Consider the following 12,529-nt stretch of genomic DNA (forward strand, 5'->3'; position numbering starts at 1 on the left):
TTGTGATCCGCCCTCCTTGGCCTCCCAATGTGCTGGGATTACAGGCTTGAGCCACCGCACCTGGCCCTGTAATCTTTTAATTACCCATACCACAGCAAGTGTTTTAAATCTAACATCTTGATGGATACCCCAAATACCCTGACTTGATCATTACACATTCTATGCATGTAACAAAATATCACATGTATCCCATAAATGTGTAAAATATTACATATCAATAAAAAATTATAAGGATAGGGACCTAACAATTCCACTCTTAGTTATGTACCCAAAAGAACTGAAAACAGGTATTGATAAAAAAAAACTGTACAAGAATGTTGACAGCAGCACTGTTCACAGTCGTCAAAATATGGAAACAATAAATGTCCATCAACCAATGAATGGATAAGCAAAATGTGGCCTATCCACACAACAGAATATTATTCTGCCAAAAAGGAATTATATACTGATACTATACCGATATGTGCTGTAACATGGGTGAAACTCAAAAACAGGCTAAGTGAAAGAAGTTAGACACAAAGGTCACATATGGTATGATTCCATTTAAATGAAATATCCTGAATAAGCAAATCCATAGAGACAGAAAGAAGATTAATGGTTGCCAGGGGCTGGGGGAAGGGCAGAGTGGAGACTGGCTGCTTACTGGGTGTGGGTTTCCTTTTAGAATCATGAAAATGTTTTGGAATTAGATAGAGGTGATGGTTGCACAAATTAAGAATGCACTAAAAGTCACTGCATTGTACACTTAAACATTTTAATTTTATGGTATGTGAATTTTACCTCAATAAAAAATATTTAAAGGATCCTTTGGGCTGCTGTGTGGAGAATAGACTGAATTGCGGCCAAGGCAAAAACAGGAGAGCAGTGAGGATTCCTGCAATAGTGCAGGTGAAAGATGATGGTAACTTGAACAGGCGGATAGTGGTGGAGGTGATGGGATGCAGGAGGATTCTGGATATACAATTTTTGTTTTTGTTTTTTTTTTTTGAGATGAAGTCTCGCTGTATTGTAGTGCAGTGGCACGATCTTGGTTCACTGCAACCTCCACCTCCTGGGTTCAAGCAATTGTCCTGCCTCAGCCTCCTGAGTATTGGGACTACAGGTGTGTGCCACCACAACTGGCTATTTTTTGTACTTTTTTTTAGTAGAGATGAGGTTTTGCCATGTTGGCCAGGCTGGTCTCAGACTCCTGACCTCAGGTGATCCACCCTCCTCAGCCTCCCAAAGTTCTGGGATTACAGGCATGAGCCACTGCACCTGGCCTGGATATATAATTTAAAAGAGAAGTTCCTCAATATCCTCTCTGAGGGACCCTGTGGGCTGTAGACCCTCTGAAGCCCTGGTAGTTCTGGCTTCTTTCACTTAACATGTGTTTGAGTTTCACCCATGTTACAGCATGCATGAGGATATAATTGCTTTTTAAGGCTGCATAATATGCCATTGTGTGGATGTACCACATTTTGTTTATCCATTTGTTGATTAATGGACATTTGATTGTTTCCACTTTTTGACTTTCAGCTCTGAGTGAGACTAGATTTAGGAAACTTAGGTGTTCCCCACCTAAAGGCAACCACTGAGCTCAAGGATGGGCACAATGAATAAAGTGCTATGTGCCAGAGAGACATTTTGTCAGACACAGCGTGTTGGTAGTCACATTCTCCTCAATGAAGGATTACACTCCACTTAAGAGCGGATAGAGTGTTAAATCTCTGTATAAACTGTTTTCTTCCCCTCCAACAATAAACATTGCTTTGAGAGACAGCCAAATACACTTATAGGTCTTAATTGTTCAGAACAGTGACTAAGCCCCACTTGGTCAAGCTTTTCTTGACTTAGCAGCTGTCTGGAAAGTGACAAATTTATGATTTGAGAGCAATTTCATTTTTCTGCCTGAACCACACAATAATTTGTGGGAATTAGCTACCTGATAAGATAAGGGCCGGGGGTGGGGAGATGTGGAGGGGAGGGGAAGGGGCATTCAATGCCCCTCAGTGTTCCAGGGAGGGCGTTGGAATTTTTGGAGCAGCCCTGGACACACTGCAGGGACCATTAAAGGATTAGCCAGGCCTGACGGAGCGGCTGCACAGCGGTGAGGTTAGTAAATCATGGGCGGCCGGGTCATTATCCTGGGAATTAGCTCAAGTTGTATCCGCAGAGACACCAGCTATCAATAGGCGTCTCCAAGGAGAACGCCAAAACCCGACGCTGAACTCCAGCACTTGAAGGGCTGAGACTTCCAGGTCACAGGCTGCAGGCTTGTTCTCCATTTTTGGCACAGACCTTCTCCAAAATCTCAAATCCTGCCTTCATTATCAGCACATTTTTGTGGGGGCAATCCACTGCAAGTTTATTTCTCTCCCCCAAATTGTATTAACTGTGGCGTTAGTTCCTTTAGGGAAACAAATGCGCCAGAACGCAATTACAAGCACTTACTGGAAAAAAAGAAAGCTTTTTCCATGGCATTTGTCAACACAGAGATTTAGGTTTTTGCCTTTTCTTTTTCTTTTTATGTGGTTTTTCTTATTACTTGGTGGAGATGAGAAGGGAGAGTGTTATTTCATTGAAACATAGAACTACTAAAAAAAAACTCTGACTAATCCATCTGGCCTATGGAATATGAAGGTACTTGACAAAGGCAATAAGTGGAAATAAAAAATGTATATGAATTGCTTGTGTTTCGCTCCCCAGATGCCCAGCAAAACGGCAGCAAATCTTTTCCCCTGACCCTCTTCAAGACATTTATTAATTACGCTGCCGAGTGAGGCTCTGTTTGAGGAATCTGTCTCTGTGTCCTCATGGAGTCTGACCGCCATCTGAAAGAGCAATTTTGCAGAAATAGGGGATTTTGTGTTGCTGGTTTAAGGGATCTTAGGCCCCTAATGTGCCATGGCTGAAGGGGTGTTAACAGATGAGGTGGAACTATTCAGCCTGATTCAGTCAAGTAACCTGCTACCAAGCGAAGGTCTTAAGGGCGTCAGGATCAGTGGTGGGTTGCTTGATAAATAAATGGTGAACAGGCCCACTGGGAGAAGGGGACACGTGGTGGTTAGCAGTCCAGACCTCCGCAGTCCCAGGGCCTGGATGTAATCCCAGCACTGTCACTTTTTTTCTGTGATTGTGGACAAGTTACTTGATAGCTCTGAGTCTCAGTTTCCTCATTTATAACGTGAAGAAAATAATGGTAACTTCTACTTGATAGTTGTAAGGATCAGGAGGGGACATAGTTGTGAAGTGTTTAGAGCAGTACCTGGCAGAGCGTAAGAACTAAGAACATGCTTACTGACTATAGTTATCTTTGCTTTGGGGGGTAAAGGAGTCCTTTTTTTTTTTTTTTTTTTTTTTGCTATGCCCAGGACAAACACATCTCATGCTCAGGGATAGTTTCTAGTTCAATGCTGGACTGTGCTTTGTTTGTGACCACTTTTCTGATCTCAGCCAGGGGAAAGAGGGGAAAGAGCATTGGACTCGGGGTCAGAAAACCTGGTTCCAAGTATCTTCTCCTCCACCAATGAGGTGAGCAGACTTGGGAGAAATTTCTTACCTGCTCCAAGCCTCAGTTTCCTAATTTGTCAAGTGGGGACACTCATCTGGACCTCACTGATGTATTGTGAGGGTCACATTAGGTAAGTAATTCACGACACATGTGGCTGTGCTGCGTAGGCTGGAAAGTACTGCATGAATAGAAGGTGGCAGCAGTCATAGCTGGTAATGATGACATCATGGACTATCAACATCATGGACTGTCCCTCTGACAGCCTTGGTCCCAAGGAGAGACTGGGAATGGAAGATAGGAAAGATCAGAATGATTTTAACCCCATAAATGCCTTTACTCCCTGGCAGTGAGACAAAAGCATCACCCTTGCCCATAGAAGTCAGTTAGATCTTTGCAGAGATAATCTCCCTCTTGCAGCAGCTCTATCTGCAACGCTGAAATCACACCAATAATAGTGAACCTGATCGCTTCATTCTCCTGCCTCCTCTGGAATAGCCGTTTTGAAGTGCGTTGAATAAACCCCTGTCCGGCTCCAGTTTCAAAGGATGGGCCACGTGCACAGCAGGTGGAGTGATGCCAGTAAATGTCACTGGCCTCCATCCCCCAGGTCCAGGCAGAAATGGAGCAGAAGCTGGCCCAGGCCTGCTCTCCACAGCTCATGGTTTCATGGTGGGAGGAAAGCAACAAAGACAGGCCGGACTTAGTTCAGAGGAATGCCCAGTCTCTTTTTTCCTTGCATGGCTGAACCCCCTTTAATACACTGTGTGATGTGTTAAGCTGTATGGTTTTGTAAAAACCCACCCCTAAAGCAGTGTATGATTTCTGAATGCAAAGTGCCCTATTTAGAACTTTCACAAGGTCTACTGCCTCCTTAGCAGGAACTAGCTCTGGGTCAGATGGGAAGAGGGTCATGATTTGGAACATGATATATCTGATTTGTATACCTTCCTACTAAGAATCATGCATGTGGGATCAAATACCTGCAAACCTAAGACTTCCTGGAACTATATCTAGCCATGGAAGTTGGAAGATGGTTTATTGCTACCCTTTCCTGTTTCAGCTCTATTCCTCTCTTATGAGGACCCACCCACTATGGGCTATGATCTCTAAAAACAGAGATCTTGGATAAAAATGCATTATGTTATAACACAGCTTCCAAGTTAACCTCAAGTGATCTAAGGAGGCCATTCTACATGGCCAATTTGGTCTTTCTTTATTTTAGACATATTTTGTCAGAAATATGTTTCCAAATTATTCCACTGCCACCTACTTGAACTCTTCTAAATCCAGCAACCCTGTATCTGAAACATCCTGAGCTAGACCTCCCAGATGACCTCATATTCTGCCCCTTACATTCTAACCCACACAGGCTCTCAATCCAGTACTGGTTCTCAATCCAGATCAATTGCCCAGGTATGGCAACCACATCGTCTGATTCAGACATGGCTGTGATTTTAACTTCATTTTTTAAAAAACTACTATAAAAATAATGTGATTGGGCCAGGTGCGGTGACTCACGCCTGTAATTCCAGCACTTTGGGAGGCCGAGGCGGGCGGATCACCTGAGGTCGGGAGTTTGAGACCAGCCTGACCAACATGGAGAAACCCCGTCTCTACTAAAATATAAAATTAGCTGGGCATAGTGGCGCATGCCTGTAATCCTAGCTACTTGGGAAGCTGAGGCAGGAGAATCGCTTGAACCCAGAAGGCGGAGGTTTCAGTGAGCCAAGATTGCACCATTACACTCCAGCCTGGGCAACAAGAGTGAAACTCCTTCTCAAAAAAAAAAAGAAAAGAAAACAAAACAAAAAAAGAAAAAAAAAAGTGTTTGCTAGATAAAATAATCCTAAATGAAGTCTATAGAATACAAGGTAAAAGTAATCCTTTCAGTTGATCCTCTACCCTCAGACACTGAATGCTCGTATATATAAGATTTAAAAGAAAAATGGAATCTTGTTGTATGTACTGTCTGTAATTAATTTTCTTCACTTAAAATATCTTGGGTATCTTTTCACAAATATAAATTTTAGAGCAGGAAACTGGGGTACATGAATCCCCAGGGGAACCCATGGATGGACTTCAGGAGTTCATGGACCCTGAAATTTTATGTGAATGCACATGTGTGCATTTTCCAGGGTTCACGGCATTCCACAGGTCTCAGAGGACTCACCCCCAAAATGTATAAGCAAAAACACCCCAACCATGTGCACAAGGCTTTTTTATACTGGCTGCTCTAAAATTACAGCTAATACTTTTAGACATCATTGTTGAATTGCTATTGTGATATATTAGTCTAATGATGACTTTTATGAAATTGCCTTTAAATGCTAAGTAAGTTCAAGCACAGGAACTCATGTTAACTCAGTAACTTGCTCAGTAGACCACACTGTACCTCTCTTTGCTCTGTAAATTTTGTAGCAGCTTTGGGCCAAAAGCAATAAAATCTGACCTGGACAAATCTCTGTAGTAACAACTGTGCTATTATTGGGATCACTGTGCTGTAAGTCTGCATGATGTTCCATCCAAACAAAATGGAGCAAAAATAGAGCGAAAAATAATCCTTAGTTAGGATGATTTTAGAAGAGGAAGGACAAGAAGAACTTAAAATCTGTATTGCAGATCAGTTTCTAATTCCTTTCTTCCTCCAACCATAGTAAAGGCCAATGAGTTTAAAACACTCCTAGCAAGTACCTCCAGCCCTGCTTTATCACAACTGGAAATTATCGTGTTAATTTGTATGTTTCCTTGTTTGTTACTTGTAATCACAGGCATCCCTCAGAATGTAAGCTCTATCATTGGTCCTGGTTGTTGCTGTATCTTCTGTTGCCTAACAGGTGTGTGGCAAATAGTACTTAATCAAATTCAGTTAAATGAATGAATGAATGAATGAATGAATGAATGAATGGAAAGAATGTTGCCCCGAACACCAAACTCAGATGAGAGTTTGCCCATGCTTTCTGATCTCCAAAAGCTGTATCTTACCATGAGCCACAGTCCCAAGTTTATAAAGAAGGACAAACATAGAAAGATGCCAAATTGGAAGTTGCAACTCAGGACTGCAGCATCTCAGCCCTAAGCGAGCCATTAGGTCCACTTGTTAAGGGCATAACAATGACAAACATCTTTTCCATTCCCTAATTGTGGAATGGGAGAATGCTGCTTTTTTATTTTTAACCTCATCCTGGGTTTTAGGATGACAAAATGCACCAGGGTGTACCATGCAGTGATTTCACCATGTGACACAGTGGGAAAGGTTGCGTGGAGACATGAAGCAGCTGCTATGCTGTTCATTGGTACCCTGACCCTGTTACCCAAAGCAGTCAGCAGCCTGTCCTCTTGGCCTGACCTGCAGCCTGAAGCTAGGTAAGGCAGCCAAGGCTCCCGAGGGAGAAGTGCTGCCCCACCCCCAGCTCCTACCCCGCCCCCTCTCTAGCACAGCCATGTCATTACTTGGACTCATAAATTCTGAACCAGTATTTGATCCCACAAAGCAAGATTGTGGTTATCTGGGTGGATAGGCCTGTCACGGGGCCTGTAGACAAACCACAGCCAGGCTGGGCCGGACTGGATCATTAGTCACCAGGACAGAAGTTCTGCACCGGGTCAATCCTAGGGCCAGTCCAGCTCTGGCCTGAGACAGGGCCTCAGGAGGACAGCTCATTATTGTTCTCAGGAACTCAAAGTCAAGCCTTCCATTCTTTTCAGAGGTGAGGGGGGAGGTAGGTGAATAAATACAGCTCTTGCATCTGTCTGCAGTGCTTTTCAAACTCTGCTGTGCCTAAGAATGATCCGGAGAGCAAGTTACAAATGCAGATGATCAGACTCCATCGGCAGAGATTCTGACTCATGGATCTTGTTCCAAGATGACGCTTCAAACACCTGCAGGCTGTCTGTGCCACATCTCAAAGACTGGTTTCATGCTGTCTAGCCATTGGTACCCTCACCTCCACCCATCTACCCAGCCCCTGTGTAGGAGAATGGAGAATGGTGAGAAGGTAGGGTGTCTCTGGAATTCTGGCACAACTGAGTACACAACTTTCCGCTTTAGGGGATGGATGACAAGTGCATGAGCAGGACTGGGACCTAAGAGCCAAGAGGGCAGAGCCTGGAACTCCTGGGGCTGCCACTGAAAAATGGGTTAGCTTCTCTGATAATAATAATAGTGACGATTCATTGACTACTTCTGCCTGCCAGATACTGTGCTGAGTGGTTTCTGTGTATTATTTCCTAAGGAAAAAAACCCTGCTTGATAGGATCATTGTTACTCTCGTTTTTCAGATGAGGTACCGAGAGGCTAAATGACTTTCTTTCTTTCTTTCTCTTTCTTTCTTCTTTCTTTCTTTCTTTCTTTCTCTCTCTCTCTCTCTCTCTCTTTTTCTTTCTTTCTTCCTTTCTCTCTCTCTCTCTCTGTCTCTCTTTTCTTTTTTTTTTTTCCAGTCTTGCTCTGTCGCCCAGGCTGGAGTGCAGTGGTGAGATCTCAGCTCACTGCAACCTCTGCCTCCCGGGTTCAAGCAATTTTCCTGCCTCAGCCTCCTGAGTATCTGGGATTACAGGCGTACACCACCATGCCCGGCTAATTTTTGCATTTTTGGTAGAGACAGGGTTTCACCATGTGGCTGGTCTCGAATTCCTGACCTCAGGTGATCTGCCCACCTTGGTCAGCCTCCCACAGTGCTGGGATTATAGGCATGAGCCACTGCCCCCAGCCTGGCTAAATGACGTTCTAGCAAGTGTCAGTGCCTTTACTCCAACCTCAACAGGATTATTTTGGACACTGTATTCTAAACCCTTGTCTCTCCAGACAGCCCAGATGTGGGCTAAGGACTAGCAGCAATGGTATCTGTGATGATTTTAAACATATGTCCATACATTTGTTGATTTTCTTCCTTTCAAGGGATGGGGCTTAGTTTCTCTCCCCTTCAGTGTGGGCTGGAGTTCATGACTCCCTTCTGATGAATAGAATGTAGTGGAAGTGATAACCGTCGCTTCAGGGATTACGTGTAAAAAGGCTACAGCTTCCATCTTAGCAAGAGCCATGATATGGGCAGCCCTTTGGAGAGGCCCACACAGCGAGGAGCTCCAGCCTACTGCCAACAGCAGTGGAGGGAGACTGGAGAGTGCAGCCCCTTCAGAGCCCACGGCCTGGCTGACAGCTTGCCTGTCATGTCCCAAGAAAGGCCGAGCCAGAATCGTCCAGACAAACTGCTTCCAGATTCCCGACCCTCAGAAACTGTGTGATAGAATAAATGTTTGTTGTTTATGCTGCTAAACTTTGGGGGTAATTTGTTATGCAGCAGTAGACAATGAACACGGCATAATTTTGGGGGCTTTTTAGAAATGCAGACCTCAAGCCTCAACCCAGATGTACTGGGTGGGAGGGAGCATTGGAGCCAGCCGCCTGCCCCACCGGTGACTCACGTGCATGTTAAGTTTGAGAAGCACGGCTCTAGGCCACTCCAACCTCAGTCAAGCACAGAGATAGAAACTCCTATGTACCTCCCAGGGTAAGTCTTGAAGCCAGCTCATCTGTCTTTCCTCTTTCCCTGTCTTTGCTCTCACTCTGTAAGGGAAGCCAGCAGCCTCTGTCCAGTAGCCCCTTCCTGGCTGCTCCTTTTTGCTTGGCTTACTAAGCATCCTACTCCTCCACCCCCGGACCCAGCAAATGACAAATGCCTCCTTGTACGAAAATCTCAGTAATGATTTGCTGGAAACAACTCAAGGGAGTGCTTTAGGTGAGAACCTGGGAGTGGGTATTCATGGATGCCAGATGACACACACCCGGGAATCACCCGAAGGATATGATGCCATGATATAAATGTGCATTTGATTCTTTTCCTTGATTTGAGGCAAGACCACTTCTAGGGGTCTCCCACTCGTGGGGATTTCTGATTTCGAAGACCAAGTCAACATGTTGGAGAGGGGAGTAGGGAGAGAGGGGAGTAGGGAGAGAGCGGAAGGGAGTGTTTTGGTTTTAAGTTATGAACAAATTGGGATGATTGTTTCTTTTTTATGTTGCTGTTTACAATGTACGCCTCCTCTAGGTTTTTGGGCACAGATACTTTCTGGAGGACTGAAACTAGTTAAATCGGCCTTCAGACTCGTGAAGCAGCCTTGTCCACAGCAGGAATTTGGGAGGAAGCTCTGCTGTTTCTCAGCTCCAAGGTGTGGAACACATGGCATGGTGCTGTTACCATGTCAAACAATTCTTCCTTTGCCATTTTTCTTGAGCCACTAGCCAGTATCCTTGGGAGTGTTTTGGGAATACTGCAGAATAGTTGAGCAGGTAGGTGATACATGGCTCCAGCCAACTTTTTTAGCTGTGTTTCTGGCCAGTCCCCACTGTCCACTGTGTACTTTTTTATGATAGCCAAATGGAGCTTTTTTTTTTTTTCCGAGATAGAGTCTTGCTCTGTCACCCAGGCTGGAGTGCTGTGCTATGATCTTGGCTCACTGCAATCTTCACCTCTTGAGTTGCAGTGATTCTCCTGCCTCAGCTTCCCGAGTAGCTGGGATTATAGGCATCCACCACCACACCTGGCTAAGTTTCGTATTTTCGGTAGAGATGGGGTTTCACCATATTAGTCAGGCTGGTCTCAAATTCCTGACCTCGGGTGATCTGCCTGCCTCAGCCTCCCAAAATGCTGGGATTATAGGCATGAGCTACCATGCCAGGCCAAATGGAGCTACATTTTATTTTGCAAAAATATCGTGGGTTTCATACCTAGACCTCTGGGCATACTACTCCCTCGGCTTGTGGTCTCCTCCTCCCTTTGCATATAGCTGACGAATCACCTTAATTTTCGGCTTAAGAATCACTTCCTCTGGGAAGTCACCCTAGATTGGGTCTCGTGTCCCTCCTCTGTGCTTTGATGGCACCTTGTGACTCTTCCCTTATTCTTTTCATCACTCTGTAAGTGCTGATTTATTTTTCTCCCCTACTTGACTAGCAACGTCATTGAAGGGCTGTGGTTCGCTCATTGTTTCATTTATCAGAGGGTCTGGCACAGAGTAAGTGCTCAAAATTTATTTTTTGAACAGATTCATGAGTGATCATTCCCTGTGACTGGAATAGTGCTTGGCCCTGGTCTATGTTCAATAAAGGTTTATGGAACAAATTGTTGTCTGCCACTCATTTCTCTGGAGAGGTTAGAAAATGATGAAGCTCTTGAAGAACGGGGGAGACCTGGGGAAGGAAGGCCTTGAACATCTCTGGAAGCCCCTGGAAACCTGGAGACAGTCTGCCTCGGTCCCTCCCTCTTAACACTGGAGCTGACTGGAGACTCTGCGAGTGCCCTGCTTTCATCCTGCTTGTTGCTTCTCTCACTTCTCTTGACTTGATAAATAGAACTGAACTTTCCGATCTGAAAGGTGCTGCCTTATTGATTCAAAGGCTGGCAACAGTGACCCCAGCCTAGAAACATTTCCTGGGGATCAAATAACCAGCTCCTCTCAGCACTCATCAATCTGCAGCCTGGCTAAATGTCCACTTACTCTAGGACTTACTACCTGAACCCTAACCCTAAGTGCCCTAGGCCAGGGGATGGCCTGCATAATTTATTGTCATCTTTATTTCCCAGGGTTGTAATTTAGAAGGGCTTGCTGTTTGAGGCAAAACAAAGTAATACTTTGGTTCACCGAAGGTTCTGAGCGGTGCCGCTTTCATGGAATAAAAATAATAAGCCCCTATCAAAAATGCTTTTACATACATTTTCTTATGTAGCTTACATAAAAATCTGGAGACAACCATTAACATTGCCAAGTTGTTAATAAGGAAATAAGCTCCAAAAAGCTGGACAACATCCTGCAGATTGTTCTCTACTCAGGGATGCAATGCTCCACTAGATGCTAATAATAAATATAATAGGAATACTTGTTATTACTAATTGTTGACATTGGTTCTTAGTTATTATTTATAATTCTAATTGTTATATTAATAATATAAATCATTGTATTATTAATTGTTCATATTGTTAAATGAGTTGTTTCTTTAGTGTTTATCATATATCAGGAACTGTAGTGTTTTACATAGATAATCTGATGACATTGTCACATCAACTTTGTAGGTCATACTAGTATGAGGATAATGGGAACACATAACTGCAACCATACTTGCAGATATTGAATCTTACAGAAGTTAAGTAACTTGCCCAGGATTACGAAGGAAGTCAGTGGTCGTGCCCATAGTCTAATCCTGGTCAACTCGACTCCTGAGTTAGCATCCTACTTGCTAATCTGTGAACTCCACTAGGGTTAGGACCAGAGCCATGGAACCCACCACTCTTTCCTCATGGCCTGGCACAGACCTAGCATATGATAGGAACTCCGTGAATTGTTGTAAGATGAAAGTGTGGTCCTGTTTCCAAACTTGGTATTCTTTCTAATTTTCCATTCTGCCTCCAACATGAAGAAAGTAGCTCTGAGCTACAGGTGTGGAGGCCAATTGGACCCATTTCCTACTCATCACTGAAGCTTTTCCTTCCCCACTGAACCTCTCAGTCAGCTCATGGTCAAAATGGTCACAAAGGTTTATGCCTGTGATCCCAGCACTTTGGGAGGCTGAGATGGGAGGATTGCTTGAGGCCAGGAGTTCGAGAGCAGCCTGGGTAACATAACAAGACCCTGTCTCTTTTAAAAAAGAGAGGGAGAGAGAGAATGGTCATAAGCCAGGCTGCCATTTAACAGGTACTAACACATGTGCAGCACCATTCCAGGCACTGTGGGCATGAGTCGGATCTTCCACATGACCCTGCAAGGGAGGCCATATTATCTCTGGTTTGCAAAGAAGGCAGCTGCAATTCACAATGTTTAAGTAACCTGGCTAAGCTCATACAGCAAGTAAGTGGCAGAATTCAAATGGAAACCCACATCTAATGCGGAAGTTAGGCTCTAGATAGTCTCTCTCTCTCAACAGCTTTAATGAGCCATAAGAAACCACACAATTCATCCATTTAATGTTTCCAAGTCAGTGGTTTTTAGTATATTCACAGAATTGTACAGCCATCACCGCAATCAACTTTAGAACATTTTTTTATTACC

This window comes from Mandrillus leucophaeus, unplaced genomic scaffold (assembly GCF_000951045.1).
Source record: "Mandrillus leucophaeus isolate KB7577 unplaced genomic scaffold, Mleu.le_1.0 Scaffold73, whole genome shotgun sequence".
Taxonomy (NCBI): domain Eukaryota; kingdom Metazoa; phylum Chordata; class Mammalia; order Primates; family Cercopithecidae; genus Mandrillus; species Mandrillus leucophaeus.